The sequence below is a fragment of the Oratosquilla oratoria genome, chromosome 29 (assembly GCF_046742065.1).
Source record: "Oratosquilla oratoria isolate Oo_2021 chromosome 29, ASM4674206v1, whole genome shotgun sequence".
In the NCBI taxonomy this organism is placed as follows: domain Eukaryota; kingdom Metazoa; phylum Arthropoda; class Malacostraca; order Stomatopoda; family Squillidae; genus Oratosquilla; species Oratosquilla oratoria.
Window position 1 is genome coordinate 21,546,163 of NC_134805.1, and position 7,500 is coordinate 21,553,662.

Genomic DNA, 7,500 nt, shown 5'->3' on the forward strand with positions numbered 1-7,500 from the left:
CTTCCACCTCCACCTCCACCTCCTCCGACGAAGACGAAGAAAAGAGGAGGAAGAAGAAGAAAAAGAGGAGGAGGAAGAAGAGGAGGAGGAAAGAGGAGGGGGGAATAGTCTGACGGACATCGACACTTCAATAGAACTTCGATATCACGTACAGTATCGACGAAGAGTCCGATGAAATGTCAATTGTTTTTCGGTGATTATGATAAACGAGGGCCAAGAAAACTAACGAGAGAAAGTACTAATCACTTGCTTGCATGGGAACACGACGTCATCCTCTGCATAATGGAGTTGCCTTTGGATATTCATGCTATGAACGTTTGCGTGTGTTTATATATGTGTATGTTGTATATGTTTTTTCTTTATAAATGTGTGTAAATTCCTGTGAACATATCTTAATGTTGACATCTGGACCACGGGCAGGGTGGGGGTCGAAGGTACAAAAGTTAGTTTCAGGATTGTGGTAAGAAAAACAAATAAGACATAGAGTAGAATATAAAATGGAATAAAACCAATCTGTTTCGGATTTCATTTCAGATTCCCGAGTTCGATTCTCGGCATCGACTCATTCAAATGTTAATTCTAAGATCTAATGGTTTAGAATTCCTGTAGGAGTGTATGTACTGTATATAGAATGTGTGTGTTGTGTGTGGTTCACCATTGTCTTGGATCACGTGTTGGACTCGTGATCGACAGATATTACCTTCCCGGAAGAGCTCAGAGCTCATATGTGACCGATCTATGGGGAATGCTGTGACCTTACACGCACACACACACACCCAACTCCCCGCTCACGAGAGTTGGAGTAACAACTCACGGCGCAGCGATACTGGAATTATTACAGTCCTGGGCGGGATTCGATCTCGGACCGCTGTAGTGGCGGCCGCGAACGCTACCACTGCGCCATCGAGTCGTATTTAAACATGATTGCTTTCGCTCGCGCCCATATGCAGGGTCGACCATTGCGGTTATGTTTCGATTTCCAGAAACTTTCGTTCGCTTTCGTATGAGAAAAAGGGTCTAGCAACCCGTTTGCAATTTCTTTTATCATATATTTTTTAACAATTCGTATTTTCTTCATCTTCTTCATGTAACAAGGACCCATCTCCATTAGTATAGATGAATTACTGAATAGACAAATAGACAAATGAATAAATAAATGAATAAAAAAACAAGAAAAAATAATAAAAGAATGTGAAAATAGAAAATGAAACAAGCAAATAAAAACACAAGTGACTCATACGAAACGCCTTAAGAAATAATGACACAACTACACTTGACAAGCAAGTTACAGTTGTTTATTAATTTTTATTTTTATTTTTAGACTCTGTGGGGGGGAGAGGGGGGAGAAGGACCAATTTGGCCGAGCACACGTCTCTTCGCAAATGTACACGCGTCCTTGCATACCTGTACAAACAACCAAACAGACGGCAGGCGGTGTTTGCAATGATAACGGCGAGGCGCCAAGTCCATCATCGTAATGACAGTTGTCGACCCACACCCTCACACGGGAATCACACTATCGCCATTCTTCCCCCTTCCCCCTCCCTCCCTCCTCCCCTCCCTCCTCCTCCTGCACTCTTCTCCTCTTCCTCCTCCTCCTCCTCCTCCTCCTCCTTCTCCTCCTCCTCCTTCTCCTCCTCCTCCTCCCACGTTCGTAGTCCGTTTCGTGGTATTTTTTTTTCTTTTAGTTCCTGAAGGATGGCGTTTGATGGCGAAGACGAGGACGATAGTCGGGTCAGGATTAAAGAGAGAGAGAGAGAGAGAGAGAGAGAGAGAGAGAGAGAGAGAGAGAGAGAGAGAGAGAGAGAGAGAGAGAGAGAGAGAGAGAGAGAGAGAGTGCGTACCACGGGGATGAATAAAATATTCTGAGAGTAGAAGAGTAGAGAGGAGAGAAGAGAGGAATGAAGTGGAGGAGAGAGGAGTGAGGAGTGAAGAGAAGAGAGAAGTGTAGAGGAGAAAAGAGGAATGAAGGGGAGAATAGAGGATTGGCACATTATACCAGCAGGGGAATGGGTGACACAGAGTTATAAGAGTGCCATCCACTACCAGAGGTTTTAGTACCAATTGTAGTTCATAGGTAACTTAAATTGCGTTCACTCGTAGTATTCTGTGAGTGTTTGTGTACTTCCTTCCCCGTATCCAGCGCTTCTATCCCTTAGTATGGAGAGGGGGATGAAGGATGAGGGGGAGGGGAAGAAGGGAAAGAGGCAGAACGCGAAGCTAACGATTATGAGAGGCGAAGAGAGTTAGAGACGTAGACAGACGGGTAGGAAGGTCAGAGAGTGAATAGGAGGAAGAAAGAGAGCAAGAATGGAAAAGAGAGAAGAAGAGAGGAGTCGAGAGGAGAAGAGAGAAGAAGAGAGGAGAGGATAAGAGAAGAGAGGAGTGGAGATAAGAAGAGAGGAGAGGAGTGGATAGGAGAGAAGTGGAGAGGAGAGAAGCAGAGAGTAGAAGAGTAGAGAGGAGAGGAGGAGGGAGGAATGATATGGAGAGAAGAATGAAGTGGAGGAGTGAGGAGTGAAGAGAAGAGAGAAGTGAAGAGAAGAGAGGAATAAAGGGAAGAATAGAGGAGTGAAGAGTATAGGACAAAAGAGGAGAGGAGAGGAGTGGAAAGGAGAGGAGTGGAAAGGAGAGGAGTGGAAAGGAGAGGAGTGGAGAGGAGAGGTGTGGAGAGGAGAGGTGTGGAGAGGAGAGGTGTGGAGAGGAGAGGTGTGGAGAGGAGAGGTGTGGAGAGGAGAGGTGTGGAGAGGAGAGGTGTGGAGAGGAGAGGTGTGGAGAGGAGAGGAGTGGAAAGGAGAGGAGTGGAATGGAGAGGAATGGAGAGGAGAGGAGTGAAGAGGAGAGGAATAGAGAGGAGTGGAGAGGAGAGGAGTAGAGAGGAGTGGAGAGGAAAGGAGAAGGAGTGAGCGCGCAAAGGAAGTGTAGGTACACCACTTGCCAGGGGGGGGGTCCTGGTTTGTGAGTCCCTTTTGATCCTTTGTTCCTCTTGTGAGAAAAGCGGAGAGGAGCCCTCTGACATGGCTGAGTCACACAAGCGAGGGAACGCTGGACGTTGTCTGAGAAACGTTGGCAGACACTTTGTTGGAAACAAGTCACCGTCACGCCGACTCCTAAGGGAGATGGTTGGCAGGGCCCCGGCGTTTCAAGTGATGGAGGTGTTGGCAGGAGTCCAGAGCAAAGATCCCCGCGCAAACATTTCGTGTTGGAAGGATATTTTTTTTTCTTCTTTGCATGCGAATGTTTTTGTTGGCAGAATACCACCGGTAGTCAAAGAATGGGACGCCTGGATACTGAAATGTTGGAAGTGTGTTTGTGATTATGTTGGAAGAGTGCCCCTCCCCCATCCCTGTGTCGAGGGTTTGGTATAAAGATGTTGGCAGGATTCGGGGTAAGGAAAGACAAGACATTAGTGTTGGAAGGCACTGGATGACGATGTCAGGATGACGACGACGTGGAGTGAGTGGAGGAATGCTGAAGAACGCTTCGCCCGGACGGGGAATCCCCCCCAAGGGAATGATGTACCCGATTGATGACGCACAGGAAGAAGAGGACGCGTTAAGTTAATGGCTGGAGGGTGTCTTCCTCCCTTTAGCATACACGCGCGTGTGCACGAACACACGCACACACACACACACACACACACACACACACACACACACACACACACACACACACACACACACACACACACACACACACACACACACACACACACACACACACACAGAGAGAGAGAGAGAGAGAGAGAGAGAGAGAGAGAGAGAGAGAGAGAGAGAGAGAGAGAGAGAGAGAGAGAGAGAGAGAGAGAGAGAAGGTGAGGGAGACTGGGAATGAGGGAGGGAGAGACCAGGTCGGTCAGGCATAAGAAGCTGAATGCAAATAAGTTGGATGTGCGAGTGAGCTGGGAGTTGGAATCAGTAGGGACAAGGAATACATTGTAAGGCAGCACGGGATGCGTTGGTATTGGGAGTACGTAGTGATTGGGGATCGGCTGGGAACTAAGGATGATGTTTACTGAAGACTCGGGAGTGGAGGGGGGGGAGGTGTGAGGGAGTGGGAGGTGGGGAGGGCCAACGAGAAAGTCTTGTGGGAGCCACGCCCTTGTCTCGATCTCATCTGCAGAAACGTCCGCACACCCCCATCCCACCCCCCACCCCCACCCATTACCCTCCCACCTCCCACCCTGAGAGACAGGGCTGGGGGGGGGAGAAGGGGGGAAGGGTGCAGCCAACAAGCAGCACACCTTTTTTTTTTTCTCCTGATTTTCTTTTTTCTTAAAGAATTTCCGTGAGGGTCAGAATCGCAGACTCCTTCGTCTTCAGAAGGTTTCTGGTTCTTTCTTTGTTGGTTTGAGGTCTCTGGTTCCAAGGGTGAGAACGAGACTTCTTCGTCACTTCCAAATGCTCTGCGTCATCTATTTGTTTATTAATTTGTTTATTTTTAACCCAATAGCACCCATTCCAATCTGTGTTTATATTAATAGTAGTGAAGATCACGTGGTTATATCAAAGTTTCAATCACGTATACTTGTGAATGTTGTACAGAAAAAAAACACAATAGTTATATAGATATACATGATATATTATGCATTAGCTAGGTGTAGGATTTTATTTCTTTTACAAAGGATAAATAATGATTTTGTTTTCTTCGTTGCAGGTGAGTAAAGGCATCGTGTCACCGACTGACGGGTCATAGGAAGTCGGACCACCTGTTCCTGTATCGTCTCGTTAATGAAAATCAGGTTGACTGAGCAGCTTTCGAGAGCACATGCTCCGACGGTTATGAATTGCTGTTCGGTCTCGGAACAAAGAGGACCTAGAGCTATGGAATTTAGAGAGACGAAGAAGATATTGAAGGTAAGAAAGAGGAAGAAGAAAACCCCAATAACGTGGAATGAAAGTAGATGAGGAAAGGGTGAATAAAAAAAAAAAAAAAGTAAGAGGGAGGGTTAGGAGAACTGAGGAGAGGAGATAAGGGTGGTAAGGCAAATAAAAAGGATTTATTTAAAGAGAGAAAGGGAATTTAAGGCAAAGTGTGAGATAAGAGATATAAAGGAATAGAGAGGCATGTGAAAGGTAAGCCGAAGAGAAGAGGGAGGTTGATAATTGTTGCCACGAGTCTCGCTGACTGGAATCCCGGAGCGAAGGTCATTAAGCTTAAGATTTCCCATAGATCTCTCTACGCAGAAACCATGATCTTATTGTCCGTGTTGGGTCTACTTCTACTTCAGCGAGCAGGAGGATAAGGGGCAGTCGACGGTTTTCATCTATAAAAAATAAAAAAAAATGACGGAAGTTGTTAAAGATCTTGAGCCCGGTCCGGAGACTCGGTACAGGCCCCTCAGGGCCGCACCTTCAAATTTCTCTGCTGCATCGCAACGTCTTAATTACGCTGTGTGAGGACCTTGGTTCACCAGTGTTTCTGGTTTTGGTACACCCTCCCTCCCTCCCCCTCCCCCCACCCTCTCTCTCTCTCTCTCTCTCTCTCTCTCTCTCTCTCTCTCTCTCTCTCTCTCTCTCTCTCTCTCTCTCTCTCCCCCCTCTCTCTCTCTCTCTCTCTCCTCTCTCTCTCTCTCTCTCTCTCTCTCTCTCTCTCTCTCTCTCTCTCTCTCTCTCTCTCTCTCTCTCTCTCTCTCTCTCTCTATCTCTCTCTCTCTCTCTCTCTCTCTCTCTCTCTCATTCTCTCTCTTTTTTTTTGTCGCTGTTGGCTCAAGTTCCTCCACCGAGTGTCTCCTACCCTCGGCTGAATAGAATAGTCTGTCGGTGGGAAGCTTACTGGTATCAGTGGTGGTGGCGTGGCGGTCGTGAGGGACATACGGCACTAGGCGCTTAGCTACAACCACCTTTGTCTCGTTCGCTTTGACTGCAGCTATTCTTACTCTTTTTCTCCTCTAACCTCCGTTCCTTTCCCCTCTCCTCTCTTCCCCTCTGTTCCCCTCCCCTCTGTTCTTGTCCTCTTTGCTCCTCTCCCCATATTCCTCTTCCCGCTACTCCTCTCTCTCTTCTGCTTCTCTCCATGTATTCCTCTTCTCTCTATTCTGCTCTTCTCCCGTTTCCCCCTCTCTCTCCTCCTTCATCTCTCCTCTCTATTCTTTTCCCCTCTGTTTCTCTCTCATCTTTTTCCTTTCACATTTGCTCCTTTTCCCCTCTGATTTCCCTCTTGCGCCTCTCCCTCTGCTCTCTATCCATCTATTTTTCCTCCTCTGTTCCTCTTTTTTTTTTGCTCTTTCTTCCTCTACTCTTCATCCCTCTGCTCCCCCCTCGTTCCTCTGTTCCCCTTCGTCCCTGGTTTCCCCTCGTCCCTTTTCTCCCTCTCGTCCCTCTGCTACCCTTCGTCCCTCTGGTCACTCGTCCCTCTGCTACCCTTCGTCCCTCTGGTCACTCGTCCCTCTGCTATCCCTCGTACCTCTGCTCCCCTCGTCCCTTTTGTCCCCCTCGTCCCTCTGTTCCCCCTCGTCCATCTGTTCCCCCTCGTCTTTCTGTTCCCCCTCGTCCCTTTTCTACCCCTCGTCCCTCTGCTCCCTCTCGTCCCTTTGCTTACCCTCGTTCCCCTGCTACCTCTCGTCCCTGCTCCCATATCCTCAAAGCTATTGTTGACTTAGCCTCTCTCTCTCTCTCTCTCTCTCTCTCTCTCTCTCTCTCTCTCTCTCTCTCTCTATATATATATATATATATATCTATCTATCTATCTATCTATCTATCTATCTATCTATCTATCTCTCTCTCTCTCTCTCTCTCTCTATCTATCTATCTATCTATCTATCTATCTATCTATCTATCTATCTCTCTCTCTCTCTCTCTCTCTCTCTCTCTCTCTCTCTCTCTCTCTCTCTCTCTCTCTCTCTCTCTCCCCTCCCTCCCTCCCTCCCCCCCCGGACCCTCCTGCAGCCCCATTTCCCCGTGGCTTCCGTTCCACGACTTCCCGGAGTTTCATAATAGGAAGACAATTGATCGGCGACGTGACGTAATGCCTCCCTCTGAGGTGCGACTGAAGCCAACTTCGCTAATGATCACTTCATTAATTGGTCTTCCCGGTACTGCCGGACTGAGCTGCATTCGTGCAAATATTTCTGTTGCCTTTTAATTAAACGACATTTTGGTGATAGAATACTTATCTTTTAAAGGAAAGAATATTTCGCTTGTTCTGGTGCTCTGTTGGATCTTGTTTACTCACGAAAATAACAAACGTCCAAATATTTATCAATGCCACGCCCCCTTTCTGGAATCGTCGCTGATTGGCTGGTATTATTTTGTTATATGTGGCAGAACATGACATGTAGTGAAATAATTGCGTATTATTGGGTATTTTTTTTTAGATAATTCTTGGATACGTGAAGAATGCGGTGAAGTTCATATGTTGGTAGTGGGATGATTGTAAATGCACGTCATATCGAAGATATAACGACGTACGATTATCGTCCTTAACTTCGCTCGCCGTACGTGTTGTTTTGGCTTGCGCTGCCCAAGATGAAAACCAGTCTCAAATGCCCGACGGGAAAAC

General features: G+C 47.2%; 1 protein-coding gene across 2 annotated transcripts in view; it reads left to right on the forward strand.

Moving 5' to 3' along the window:
* pHCl-1 (pH-sensitive chloride channel 1) overlaps positions 1–7,500 on the forward strand; it is an 877,177-nt gene that overhangs the window by 104,351 nt on the left and 765,326 nt on the right. Inside the window, exon 1 of one of the 2 annotated variants that reach the window (XM_076211873.1) lies at positions 4,663–4,856. The exons of the other annotated variant lie outside the window; for it this stretch is intronic. The gene's annotated coding sequence lies outside the window, so the exon portion shown is untranslated. Of the gene's footprint in view, positions 1–4,662; positions 4,857–7,500 lie in introns of those variants that run through there. 2 annotated transcript variants of the gene reach the window in all.